Here is a 12,886-nt window from a genome sequence, read left to right on the forward strand (position 1 = left end):
CAGGTGGTCGGCTGGGGTCTTCTTGGCATCGAGCGTGGTCTCGGCCATACGAATAGAGAGGTCGTGAGCCTCTGCTATTTTAAAGCTATCATCCTCGTAGGTATAAGCTACGTATACGTTGCCCCTGAGAGTTAGAACCCCTTTCTCAGTAGGCATCTTAAGCACCAAATACTTGTAGTGAGGTATGTCCATGAACTTGGTGAGCGCTGGTCGACCAAGGATAGCATGGTAGGTGCCTTCAAAGTCAGCGACCACGAAGTTGACGTAGTCGGTGCGGAAGTGGTCCAGGGTACCAAATTGCACAGGTAACGTGATCTGCCCGAGAGGTGTGGAGCTCTGTCCGGGGAGAACTCCCCAGAACTGTGCCTCATATGGCTTGAGATCAGCCTAGGTTATCTTCAGGGCTGGCAAACTGTTCTTGAACAGTATATCAATGGAACTGCCGCCGTCAATCAGCACTCTGTCGAACTGAACCTTGTTGATATAAGGATCGAGAACCAGAGGAAAACGTCATGGCTCAGGTAATGCAGCCCATTGGTCCTTTCTGCTGAAGGAGATCTCACGGTGAGACCAAGGAGGGAGCCGTGGATCAGCGATGAGGTTGTCAGCATTGGCCACGTTCAAGCAAGCGCGGGCGAGCAACTTGCGTTCTTGTTTGGTCTCAATGGACACTTTGCCCCCAATGATGGTGTGGACACGATCGGTTGGCTTGACGTACTTGTGACAGGGATCTGCGTCTTCATCATCGTTGTCCTCGTTACACTGCTCCCCTGCGTCGTTAGGCTTGTCGGATGTATCCGGAGCCTGTTGGCGCGTGTAGATAGATTTGAGAACACGGCAATTCTCCATGGTATGGTTTGACTTGAGATGGAGCTGGCAGGGTCCTTTCAATGCTTTGGCGTAGTCTTCTTCGTAGTTGCGACGTGCGCCACCTTTTTTAACGGTGTTGACCTCGCCGTGGTCTTCCCGAGCACGCTTGCCCCTGTAATCGTCACGGTGATTACGCCGCTGATTACGCTGGTCACGGTGGTCGTGGGAATCGTTGAGCTGGTTACGGTGATCAAAATTGTCATTTCGACCACGGTTGCTGCGGTAGTCGCGGTGTGGGGGGTGGTCAGAGCGTGGAACCCTTGCTGCTTCTTCGATGATTATCTTTTTAGCATCATCGGCATTCGCATATTTTTTAGCAGTGGCTAGGAGCGCTGTGACTGATTTAGGTCTCTTGTGGAGGAGCTTGTCCCTTAGGGCATCGTGGAAGCGGAGACCAGTGATGAAAGCCTCGATTGCCTCATTGTCGAAGATTGATGGGACCTTGATGCGCATCTCCGAGAAGCGTCGGACGTACTCGCGCAGTGGCTCATCTTTGCGATCTCGAATCCGCTGCAGATCATATTTGTTGCCGGGTTGCTCGCAAGTAGCAATGAAGTTGTCGATGAATGCTTGCTTGAGCTCTTGCCAAGAATCAAAGTAGTTCGCCGGCAAGCTGACCAGCCATTGGTGGCCTGCATGGCCGACGGCGACTGGAAAGTAATTAGACATAACGTGCTCGTCATCCATGGCTGATCTGCATGCGGTTTCATAGAGCATGACCCATAATTCGGGGTTCTCCTTGCCGTCGTACTTCTAAAGTTTTTTGAGCTTGAAGTTCTTGGGCCATATGACTTGGCGAAGGTGTGGAGTAAACTGCTTCAAACCCAGAGGGCCGTGGGTAGTATCATATTCCATACGGCGATAGCTTCCGTGGGATGCATGATCGTTGGCTCTTTGGTTAATGCGATCGCGCAGATCGCGTTCTCCGAGGGAATGGCGGAGATCGTTATTGCCATCATGGCGATCCCGATTGCCACCCTGGTTAACCCTGTGACCGCGGTTATCACGGCGATTGCCGCGGTTGTCTCGGCGGTTGTCGTCCCGGTAGTCACGGTGGTTGTCGTCCTGACCACCATCATGACCACCGTTTCCGCCTTGACGGTTGTCTGATGGGTCGTTGTTGCGCGAGCCACGTTGGTTGGGTGGCTGTGAGTGACTTGAGTACTGGCGGCTGTGGCTTGATTCGACTGAGACGGATGGAGCCCAGGCTTGATTTACAATCTCTGCGGTCTGGGCCATAGCAGCCGTCAGGTAAGCTTGTATATCATCACGAACTACCTGGATTTCTGGGGTATTGGGTAGTCGTTGCATTGTTGCCATAGCAACAGCTACGTTGGCGCTTGGAGTCCTGAAGACCTGCTTGTCCCCCACCCTATCAAAGGCATTGTTAAGGTCGCGTGGCTGGACCCTTATGCGTCGTGCCTCCTCTTCTGCCTCGGCTTCGACTTGTCGGCGATTAAACCGGTCAATATTGCGTGCTTCGCGTGCTAGCCTTTCTTGTTCTGTTTCGCCAACTGCCGGTGGTTCATCATTACTGACAACATTAATCAAGTCTCCTCGCCTTGGTGGGAAGGATGGGAATCGTGGGAATCCTAGTGCATGGTTTGGGATATCCAGATCGTATTCAACGCCTTCATCGTCATGATGCTGGATCTCGGTGTGGACGGAGCCATTAGATGCGATGCCGGACGGGGAGCTTGAGCCACCCTCTTGAACTGTGTGGACCGATCCTTCTTGATACTCCTCAATCCGGACTATGTTGATGAAGTTGCGCAGGCCGTAGGGCTGAGCCTGGTAGTTCTCCATCGAGGCTTCGTACTCAGAGAGCCGGAGACCAGTCGCGGGGGCTGGCCGGTGATGAATGGAGCGCCCTTCAGGAGTAGATGTGACCACGAGATCCGTACCGAGTCGTGCAGGACGACTGGCCCGAGCTGGTCGGGTAGATCTGTTGTGGGTAGTGGTTACCTGCTCATTAGGTTGACTTTGAATCGAACTTACCAGAGCTAGGGTTTCAGCAAGTTTGGTGCCGACCCGATCGATGGAGTCGAGCAGGTCAGTGTTGTCGATCTGCCTCCCTTTGTAGCGAGGAAGCGGACGACGGGTTGTCGGCGTGGCTGAAGACGATGCTGGCGTGGCCGGAGCCAGATCCACCATGGTCGGAGCCGTAGCCGATGCAGATGAAGCAGTGGTCGACGCAGATTGAATCCGCACCTCCTCCGTGGTCATGGCGATGAAGTCGTCCGAGCCAGTGGTCTAGGTGATCTGGCCGATGGTGAACGTGAGGCCGTTCGGCGTAGCCATGGAACCGGGGATGATGACCATCTTGTTCGTCTGGAGAGCAGTACGCACACCCCCTACCTGGCGCGCCACTGTCGACGAAATATGGTCGGCAGTCTACCTAGGGGTATGCCCAAGGTAGTAGATTATCGGCAGACAGATGCGCAAGCTACAAACAAGATGGTGACGCAAGACAGACACGAGGTTTTATCCAGGTTCGGCTGCCGTGAAGGCGTAATACCTACGTCCTGCGTCTGATTGTATTGCTGTATATCAATGAGAGATGTTTTTGAGAGGGGTCCCCTGCCCGCCTTATATAGTCTGGGGGGCAGGGTTACAGATCTGGAAACTAATCCTAACCAGTTACAATTGCCATAGGTGGCCGGATAAGGATTCCTATTCTAACCGACCAAGATCTTGCTTGATCTCCAAATCTACCTTGATTCCTTGCGCGGGACTCCGAACAGATTGGCCGGGCCGCGCGTCATCTTCTAGTGGGCCAGACCCCCTGGTCCGGGCCGGCCCATGCCTAGCCGTAAGGGTATAGGGGTTAATACCCCCACACTTCCTTTCCCACCGCCTAGCCGACCAGCCTCCCCTGGCCGGCCCCTTCTAAGCCCACCGGGATTGGAGATGGAGGTTGCCGGAACCCTAGCTGCCAGTGTCGTCTTCTTCGTCTCCGGTGCCGACCAACGCCCCGCCGGAGTTCGTGAAGACCGCCGCCGCCATGGCCAGAACCCTAGCTGTGTGCGTGGGCCGCGTGGGGGCGAGAGCGGACTGCGTGGGCGCGCGCGTATGTGCCAGCCCGGGTCGCGCTCTCAGCGTGATCTAGCGCGCGTTAAACTTTGCGCAAAAGAATCAATCACAATGATAAAGATAGGAGCCTAGGAGGCCGATCGATCAATAGCCAATGGGCCATAGTTATCTCTGAAAATGCAATCCCATCCACCTGACTGACCAGTGACCACGTAAATTTAAAAAACCATAACTGATGGTTTGGCATTATTAATTAAAAGATAATACTATAGTACGATAGGATCCGAATAAAGGAAAGACATTTGGTCATGGACGGCAACCGCCCTACTCGGAACTCCGAAGTTACGTCGTCGGTCTGCCTGCTCGTGTCACTGCGCGCCAAATTATTGTTTAACTGGAAAAAAAAAACCGCGGTCGAGGTTAATTGTTTTCTGCCGGTGTACCTGAGACTTCAACCGGAGAAAACAAAGAAAGCCAAACATGCAGGAAAGCACGGGATTTGTCATTCGTCCTCTGCCTGGACTGCTCTCGTCTCGTGTGCATGACCATCAGGCAAACCCGCATTCACCTGCAGGTTCTCCGCTCTCTTTTAGTTCCGTATCAACCCAGCTTAATAAGTGACACAGCCATGCGTGCGCCGCCAGGTCCGGTGGCGCGGCCCTGTCACTCCAGCCACCGGAGGGCAAAAGAGTTGGTGCAGTGACAGGGCTGCTGGGCCAGATGCTGGTTGGTTTGTGGAGAAAAAAATGGATATACTTTAGGTGATTAGGTCCTCAGCCTGGGTGGTGAGTTTGAGCCAACAGCTCAAACCCGAGACGGGCATTGGTCTGGGGAGCTCGCCGAATCGGCGATTGGCCGGGCCTAAATGCCCAGCATTTGGGAAGCCTGTTGTACGGCGATTGGCGGGGCCTAGATGTCCCAGGATTTTGAGGCCTATTGTACGTCTCCCTGGGTTTACATGCGGGGTTTATATGCATTATTAGGGGCCCATGGGCCCTCCCGTATGGTCGTTCTGGTTCACTGCTAACCCCTCTCACCAACTTTTTTTTTCTTTACTTATTAATTATTACTAACAAACATACATGCAGACATAGATTAGTAATTCAGTGATACTGTGAAAAATTCTTATTAATTATTCAGTGATGCAACACTGAAAATGAGGATGAATATAAGGTTCGTCTCTGAACCAGCTAAGAGTTTGTCTGCAACTATGAGTTGTCTAGCTACAGAAGATGAGGATGTCTGCCCTACTTCTCTGGAAGGTTTGTGTTCAAATAAATTTTCCTAAGCACATGGCGGTTTATCTTGGTGTGTCTGAACATTTTTTTTACCAATTCATTAATGATTAATTCACTGTGCAGAATACACGCCAGGCGATCCAAAACTTATAACTAAGTGCTGTCACCATTTTCATCTTGGTTGTATTTATGAATGGATGGAGAGAAGTGATACATGCCCAAATTGTGGAAAGGTATAATACTGATGGTTGTGCACTCTTCTAGTTTTCACATCTCAAACAGAGATCATAATCGGCTGATCGCTAATCACCTATCATCAGTTCCTAAGGTGTAATTACATGATCTCACATCGGGTAAGGGAAATAATGCCCTCAAAGCTTGGTTGGGCGTCGGGTTGACCTGAAAGTGCATCACTCGAGAGTTATTTTTGTGAAGTTAAGAATGCCAATTCAAGCTGGGTTCTCGACACCGGTGGGATGCCCACAACAACCTCTGTTTCTTGGCCAACGCCTCCCACCTTGGGCCAGAGAATTTCTTCTAGGAGAACTAATTTGCTAGTTTGGGCCAGAGAACAGAGGATGGCATATTGCATACCTTTGTGAATAGTTTAAGTTCTAACATTAAGAGGCAGTTAATTCTAGTTTTATTTACCTTTACTCTCAAGGCAAGCGCCTCAGGTGTTCCATTCTTCTCCAGCATTTTGTCAATAAGGGTGTTGACTCGGCTGGCAATAAATAAAGAAGGATGCGACGCTGGTAACTCAGGATAAGTCACTCAAACCAGAAGCCTCACGCCTATCAAGCTACAGCCGCCTGTTCGGCTGGAGCGGCTGGCCAGCCCTCTCACGCGGCCAGCCCTCTTCACGTGAACATTGTTTCAAATCAGCAACGAACAAGCCAACAGTTCTGAATAGGTTGCTAAGCATCAAGCACGTCCCGGGAGCCTCTCCTCACGTTCCTGTGACGCCGTGCTGCCGCACCCGCGTCGTCTGCCTCGGCGGCGACGGACACGGAGTCACGGACCCCACCCGTGGGCACGGTGTCCGTGACGCCCACCGTCGACGCATGCCGCACTGAGCTCTGCGTCCTGCTTGCGCATGCCCACGGTCGATGTTGGTTTCTGCCGGTGTGACTTGAGACTTGAAAACAAAGAAAGCCAAACAGGAAGGCACGGGATTTTTTGCGTGATGGCGCGCGCCTGTCACTCCAGCCGCCGGAGGGCAAAAGAGTTTGATGCAGCGACAAAGGCTGCTGGGCCCAGTTGATCGGGAAGAAACGAAATTTTGGGCCCTCAGCCTTGGGTTGTGAGTTTGAGCCAGCGCTCAAAGCCGTTGGACTGTTCCTGCCGGTGGCCCCTGATCTCTCATGAAATGAAAGGAAATGATGATGAGGCGGCTTTTGGCCTGGGGAGCTCGTCGCACCGGCGATGGGCCGCCTGATGACATTGATCCATGATGAGGGCCCCGATGATATATAAGGTGAGGCCCGTTGATCCCTTGGGTTTCCATGCGGATGAGTGAGCCTTTAAAGGCGCTCTTCCGTGCGTGGTTGCTCTGGTTCACTCACTAACCCCTCTCACCAAACTCTTTTTTTTCTCTTTTACTAACAAACGTACAATGCACAACAAACGTACAATGCACAACCCAACCATCCTGACTGCGCTGGTAGAAGTACTATGAAAGAATATATATGATTGAACAAAAACTTATTTTTTGAAAAGATCATCTGTTGACTTAGGATCTATTTAGATCTTTAGTATAAAAATATAGCCCCTGATCTCTCATGAAATGAAAGGAAATGATGATGAGGCGGCTTTTGGCCTGGGGAGCTCGCCGCACCGGCGATGGGCCGCCTGATGACATTGATCCATGATGAGGGCCCCGATGATATATAAGGTGAGGCCCGTTGATCCCTTGGGTTTCCATGCGGATGAGTGAGCCTTTAAAGGCGCTCTTCCGTGCGTGGTTGCTCTGGTTCACTCACTAACCCCTCTCACCAAACTCTTTTTTTTTCTCTTTTACTAACAAACGTACAATGCACAACAAACGTACAATGCACAACCCAACCATCCTGAATGCGCTGGTAGAAGTACTATGAAAGAATATATATGATTGAACAAAAACTTATTTTTTGAAAAGATCATCTGTTGACTTAGGATCTATTTAGATCTTTAGTATAAAAATATAGCCCCTGATCTCTCATGAAATGAAAGGAAATGATGATGAGGCGGCTTTTGGCCTGGGGAGCTCGCCGCACCGGCGATGGGCCGCCTGATGACATTGATCCATGATGAGGGCCCCGATGATATATAAGGTGAGGCCCGTTGATCCCTTGGGTTTCCATGCGGATGAGTGAGCCTTTAAAGGCGCTCTTCCGTGCGTGGTTGCTCTGGTTCACTCACTAACCCCTCTCACCAAACTCTTTTTTTTTCTCTTTTACTAACAAACGTACAATGCACAACAAACGTACAATGCACAACCCAACCATCCTGACTGCGCTGGTAGAAGTACTATGAAAGAATATATATGATTGAACAAAAACTTATTTTTTGAAAAGATCATCTGTTGACTTAGGATCTATTTAGATCTTTAGTATAAAAATATAGCACTATGTTTAGATGCTATTCAGTTGGATCAAACGTGAGCTAATTTTAAAACTAATTACATAAGCGGTGACTAATTAGCGAGAAGAATCTATTAATCCTAAATTAGCTACAGTAAGCACTTTTGGTTCACTAATTACGTAAGCACTTTTGGTTCACTAATATATTTAAGTGATCTCATCCAGATCCAAAATAGACACGAGCAGGGTTAGAAGCTGACGTGGTCGTCCATGTGGACATGGCGTATGGCGACAACAGAGGCGGTGGACAGCGGCAACGTGGTGGTGGCGCAATTGATGGACGGCTGAGGCCTACCCGCGCCTGCGCGTGTGAGCGACGGCGGCGCAGAGCATCCGCACGGCCAAGTGGAGGCGGTGGTACGGTAGCAATGGCCGTGCGCGACGGGGCAGCGATGTTCGAGTGCATGCCCACGGCGGTGTGCGCGCAAAGCGTAGCGGCGCTCGCCCACGGCGGCATGGGCGCGAGGCAGAGCGACAACTCTCATCTACGGCAGCATGCACGCGGCTTGCCACCTCGCCCCGCGCGGGCAAGAATGAGGAGTAGCGCTGCGCTGCTCTGCTCTTCCTCCCTGCCCTGTTCCAGAACCCTGCCTTTGACGCCAACGAGCTTCGCCCGCCAAACTCGCCACCATCGTCTCGCCATTGTTTGGTTCCCCTCTAGTCCAGCTATGCCAAGGCCTTCTCCACCCTCTCCACCAGATTGCACCGCTGCTCATCCAAGGTAGAGGCCCCCTCGGTCCAAATCTCGGCGCGACAGCCGCCATGGCCACCAAACGCATGCTCACGCGTGGTCGTCCTCCCTCGATCTCGGTCTGCCCTACCTTTCTCAATTCGGGGTCACCTTAGGTAGTAGAAGCATCTGCGGTGGGACGTGAGGGTAGCGCTGCCGCGACGATGCTGGAACGCAGCATGCCGCCGCCATGACCTCACCGTGCCACACTACCATGCACGCAGACGCGCCTCGCTGTCGCTCTATCGTAGCCGTGCTACACGAGTGCTCTCATCGCCAACAATGACGAATGACGCCGCCATGGAGCACCATACATGCACCATGTGCGCGTGCAGCAGCCACGTCTGGCACCTGTTGCACCATGCGGAGTACTGGAGCATGCGGGCGTCGAGCAAAACAATGGCGTCTGTCTTGAGCACGTAGAGACACCGCATGTGGGACTACACAGACTGGATGCACCGCACGCGCCATCGTCATCGGACATGATGCCACCGGCCAGGCCTCGCCCGTCGCTGCAGTTTCTGCCACTGGACCTCAATGACGGATGCAGTGGCTATGGTTTGAGCGTTGCGCCGTCGTGGTGGCCGGGGCAAGATCCGGCCGCGCGACCGTCGTCTCCATCCATGGCGCTGTTAGCCCGGCCGCGCTCAGGCATCTCCACCCATGGCCTCGCGCGCGTGGGGTCTCGCGGCAACGCGTGAGCCACGATCTGTGGCGGCACGAGGTCCTGCCAGCGGTCGCTTGAGCAAGGCTCCGCGGTGGGCGCGAGGTCCCACGATCGCACACGAGCGAGGTCCCACCGACGGTCATGACGATCCACAGCGAGTTTGGTGTGCGCCCTCTTGCTCCTCAACCACCTCCTGGAGCTGCTCGAGTGCCTCGGCGTTAACGCCACGAACAGCAGCGGCGTTCCAGCGGTGCCGACGCCGCCAGACTAGTGGTGGCTGTGAAGGAGTCTGACCATAGCGACCTGGTGGACCATGGACCTGAGAGAACCGGCTGCCACCACGGACAAGTGGGGCAACAAGCTGGCGCTCGCATTCTTCTTCGCCCTGCCAGCCATGAACGACACCTGGGTCATGTTCCCATTGGAATCGGACGCTTACGCCGCCGCCTCGGAGCCAGCGGTGACCTCGGTGTGGCAAAAGCCGGCAGTAGAGCCTAGGAAGGCAGAGTGGGAGACTAAGAGCTAGCGCTGGTGGAGATGGCAAGCCTAGGAAAGCGGAGTGGGAAGCTAGGAGCTAGCGCTGGTGCAGCTAGCGCCAGAGACGGATGAAAGCTCTAGTTTGGTTTTGGTTAATTGATGAAACCCTAAGTGCTAACCTAGTTTATCAAGATGATTATGAGATAGGTAGCACTACTCCAAGTGATGAAGCAATGGCAAAGATCATGACAATGGTTATGACATGGTGATGGTCAAATGCTTAAACTTGGAAAAGAAGAAAGAGAAAAACAAAAGGCTCAAGGCAAAGGTATAAAATATAGGAGCCATTTTATTTTAGTGATCAAGACACTTAGTGAGTGTGATCACATTTAAGATAGATAGTCGTACTATTAAGAGGAGTGAAACTCATATCGAAATAAGGTTATCAAAGTGCCACTAGAAGCTCTAATTCATTGCATATGCATTTAGGATCTAGTAAAGTACTAACACCCTTGAAAATATTTGTGAAAATTTGCTAACACATGTGCACAAGGTGATACATTTGGTGGTTGACACATTTGAGCAAGGGTGAAGAAGTTAGAGTTGAAATGGAGTTGGTCGAAATGATGCTGGCGTCGGTCTACTAACCGGACGCTGGGTCACTTAGTGACCGGACGCTGAAAGGCTGCGTCCGGTTAAACTGACGGATCTACACAGTACCTAGGGTATTACATCGGACGCTGGTCTATGTCCGGTCAAGGTGGACCGGACATGTCCGGTCGAAGAAATACGCCTCGGGGAGCTTACTGGAAACGACCGGACGCTGGGGCTTCAGCGTCCGATCAGTTTTACCGGAGCGTCCGGTCAGCTTCGTAGCCGTTGAAATCTGACGAACAACGTTTGAAGCTAGTGACGCGTGGTGTCCATCGGGCGACCGAACGTTGTGGGCCAGCGTCCGATCAGTCTGACCGGAGCATCTAGTCAGCCCGCGTTATGCTCAGTGAAGGGGTACAACGGCTCTAATTGTTGGGGCTTCTATTTAAAGCCCTATGACTGGCTCAAGCTATAACTCTTGCATATTTTCATTGACATAGCAACCTTGTGAGCTTAGCCAAATTAGGACCTTTCATGTGGTATCAGAGCCATAGTCACTATTTGATTTGTAGATTTTTAAATAGGCTATTCACCCCCTCTAGCCATATTAGGACCTTTCATGTGGTATCAGAGCCATAGTCACTATTTGATTGAAGGCTTAACAACCTCGGTGTTAAATTATGGCTCAAGTTGTGTTCAACCATGTGGGGGGCAAACCACCGTTCTTTGATGGCACATGCTATGATTATTGGAAAAGAAAGATGATGATGTATCTTGGTTCAATCAATGATCAAGTATGGGAAGTGACCGAGAATGACTATGCTATCATTGATTCCGATGATCCAACCAACCAAGATAAGATCAACAAGCAATGCAATACAATGGCTCTCAACACCATATACAATGCCATTGATTCCAAGGTGTTTGAGCAAATCAAGGATTGTGAAAGAGCAAATGAGGTGTGGAAGAGATTGGAGGAAACATATGAGGGCACACCGGTGGTGAATAGTGTCAAGTTGTACATCCTCAAGGATAAGTTGACAAGTTTCAAGATGAAGGATGATGAGAGTATTCCGAAGATGTTCCATCGGCTACAAGTAATTATCAATGACTTGAAGGCTTTGGGAGAAAAGATCAAGGATGATGATGTCTCCCATCGATTCTTGATGTGCTTACCTCCAAGATTTGAGATGTTGAGATTGCTCATCATAAGAGGAGGATTGAAGGATATTACCTCTAACCAAGTACTAGGTGATGTCATGACACAAGAGACATACCATGTGGAAAGGGAGGGGGATGACAAGGATGACAAGAAGGAAGAAGAAGACAAGAAGAAGAAAAGCATAGCATTTAAGGCTAGCTCATCATCATCAAAGAATAAGGGCAATTCCAAGAAAGAATCAAGTGATGATGATAATCTTAGTGATATTGATGATGAAGCTATGGCTCTCTTTATGCGCAAGATGGGAAAATTTATGAAGAAGAAGGGCTATGGTGCAAGAAAGAGAAGAGATCATACCAAGAAGAAAGAGTATGTGAGAAGATACTATAATTGCAAAAGCCCCGATCATGTAGTAGAAAATTGTCCATACAATAATGACAATGATGAGGATGAGAAGAAGAAGCACAAGGAGGATAAGAAAGAAAAGGAGAAGAGAATGACCTTCCAAAAGAAGAAGAAGGGTGGAGGCTATGTGGTCATATGAGATAGTGATGGCTCTTCGGATAGTGATAGCTCTAGTGATGATGACAAGAAATCTATCAAGAGAGCACTAGCAAGCATCGCCATCAACAACAAGCCCTCCATCTTCGACACTCCATCGACGTGCCTCATGGCAAAACCTACCAAGGTAAAATATGATGTGAGTGATGATGATGAATGTGAAAGTGATGCTTGTAGGAGTGATGATGATGACGAGGAGTACTCCAAGGAGGAGCTCATGGACATGTGTGAGCAAGTGCATACTTGCTTTGAGATGAAGAGAAATGAGTGCAAGAAATTGAACAAGAAAGTCAATTTTCTTGAGCAGTCTCTTGATGAGCTCAATGCAACTCATGAGAGGCTAATGGAAGCCCATGAGAAGCTTGGCAAAGCTCACTCTAAGCTTAAAAAGGCTCACTCCTCTCTCATTGAGCAAGTCAAAGTGGAGAAAGCCAAGAAGGAGCAAGTGATCATAACATGTGAAGTGGGACTAACATGTGATCTTATTGATGAATCTTTTCATGAACCCATTATTGTTGCTCCTACTAACACTTCTTGTAGCACTACTACTTCCACTTCACCCTTGAGTGATGGTCTCACTTGTGATGCCTCACTTATGGTGGAAAATGAAACCTTCAAGAAGGAGGTGAATGAGCTCACTCGTGCCTTAGGTAATGCCTATGGTGGAGAAGCCCACTTGCTAAAGTGCTTGGGTAGCCAAAAATTTTCTCTCAACGAAAAGGGATTAGGCTATACCCTCAAGAAAGGCAAGGCGGCCTTTGTCACTCCCAAAGCTAGCTTTGTAAGGGGCAATGATCGGTTTTACAATAAATGCAAGCAAGTTGGGCATATAGAGTAAAATTGCAAGACTAACAAGAACAAGCTACCTAATGTATCCTCAATCAAATTTAATTCTTGTTACATGCTTTATAAGGGTGCCAATGGTGTGAAGGC

This window comes from Miscanthus floridulus, chromosome 8 (genome assembly GCF_019320115.1).
Source record: "Miscanthus floridulus cultivar M001 chromosome 8, ASM1932011v1, whole genome shotgun sequence".
In the NCBI taxonomy this organism is placed as follows: Eukaryota; Viridiplantae; Streptophyta; class Magnoliopsida; order Poales; family Poaceae; genus Miscanthus; species Miscanthus floridulus.